Raw genomic sequence first — 2,090 nt, forward strand, 5'->3', positions numbered from 1 at the left:
TCCGTGCAGCATGGTAGGTGGGCAAACAGTCCCCCATCCCCGCCACCTGCCCATCCTGGGAGCCTCAGGGCTGGCTCCAGACTCAGGCTGCTTTGTTGGGGTGTGGATGTGCAGGGGCTGAGGGCGGCACTGGCAGGGAGATGTGGACCTTTGTCCCCTCTGTTGATGGCGAGAGGCGAGCAGCTGCCCCGGCAGCAGGAAGTGGAGCCCTGCTCGGGCTGACCCCTCGGGCTGCGGGCAGGAGGTCACCAGGCAGCTGCTTCTCTCTGACGTCCAGTCCCTCCCCCTCCCCACCAGAGAGCCGGGAGTGGAGATGGCACACACGTCCGTCCCAGGAAAGCAGCGGCCACTGTAGTCAGGCCACGGAATCCGAGCAGGGCCCACGGGCTCCTGGTTCCCTTCCACATGGTGCCGGCTCTGAGATGGGCGATTTGGCCCCTGCTGCATCTGCAGCCTGTGGTGGACACTCCCAGCCTCCGAGGGGATTCCAGGGGGGTGGGGTGAGCGGGGTCGTGCTTGTCATTCACCACAAAGAGGAAAAGAGGCTGGGCTGGGAAGGAAACACCTTGCGTGCATTTGAAGAGTTGATAAGGAGGACAAAGGGACCTAAAAATACGCCTTTAAAATTTTTAGGATGTTTCTAAAATAGCATTTACTTTTTCTCCTATATGAGTAAAACATCACGTGTTTGTGGTAGAACATCTAGAAGAAGTGACATAAAAGGGTAAGGAAGCTATGGCCTGGGAAAGCAGTAGAAGATGACCCAAGTCCTTGGGCCCCTGCACCCACACGGGAGACCCAGCAGACACTCCTGGCCCCTGGCTTTGGATCAGCACAGCTCCGGCCGTTGTGGCCATCTGGGGAGTGAACTGGCAGATGGAAGACCTCTCTCTCTGTCTCTACCTCTCTCTGTGACTGTGCCTTTCAAATAAATAAATAAATAAATATTTTTTAAGAAAAGCTAAGATCATGTTAAATCCCTTGTTTACATTATGATGGAGTCCAAGGGCACAGACAGACACACGGACATGGACATGGGGACTCTTAATATCACCTCACTTAGCCTATGTCCCTTATCTTCATTTAAAATTCCTTAATAAGCATTTCCCCATTCTTTGAAACCATGAATTTTACATGTTATTTATTTGAGAGAGACAGGAGACACACACACATAAAACAATAAATAATTGAATTTATGTCTTCAAGCGAGAGAAACAGAGAACTCCCATTGCTGGCGCACTCCCCAAACACCTGCAGTGCTGGGGCTAGGCCAAGCGTGAAGCCTGGGTCTCCAGGTGGGTGGGCGGGAACCCAGTTGCACAGCCATCACCTGCTGCCTGGGTCTGCATTCCCAGGGGGCTGGAGTCAGGGGCTGGAGCTGGGAGTTGAACCCGGGTACTTTGATGTGGGTCGTGGGTATCTTAAATGCTAACCCAGAATGCCTGCCTCTGTGCGTGTGCGTTTTACCAGCTGCATTGGAAGAGCTAAACAATGTAACTGACCCCTTGTATAAGATTTAATGTAGATGACTCAAAGCATACGAGTTTGTCTTATGGAACCTAAGAAACATGCTACCCAGGGCCCCAGTTTCCCCATTCCTGAAGTGGCAGAGCTCCGCCTTGCTCAGATGGCCTCTAATTAATATTTAGAACCAGCCTCAGAATTTACGCTAAGTCAAAGGTTTGCATAATTGTCCTTGATGATTATAATTTGCTCATTAAGGGCAATCAGCGCCCCGCGGGACAACACGGAGGATTTCTGGGGGAGTTGATTGGCACCTGCGTCCCGGGCACTGTGGGGTTCAGGTGGCCCGGTGCTCTCCTGAGTGCAGAGACAAGGATCAGCCAGAGACACCAGGCCTCTGTGGGCAGAGGTAATTGCTGATGCTGGGTTGATACCGAGGGCGGCAAGGAGAAGCGTCGCCCGGACAGCCGGGAGTTATTGGCCTTCATCCACCCTAAGGGCCGCTCCCTGTTTCTCTTTGCTCCCCTGATTTTAATCTTCCGGAATAAATAGATAATTCACCAGGATTTTTGTCATAAGCCTTGTGGTGTCCAAAGGAGGATTAGCACGCTTAGAGTCTGCACAAA

The sequence above is a fragment of the Oryctolagus cuniculus genome, chromosome 4 (assembly GCF_964237555.1).
Source record: "Oryctolagus cuniculus chromosome 4, mOryCun1.1, whole genome shotgun sequence".
Lineage (NCBI taxonomy): Eukaryota > Metazoa > Chordata > Mammalia > Lagomorpha > Leporidae > Oryctolagus > Oryctolagus cuniculus.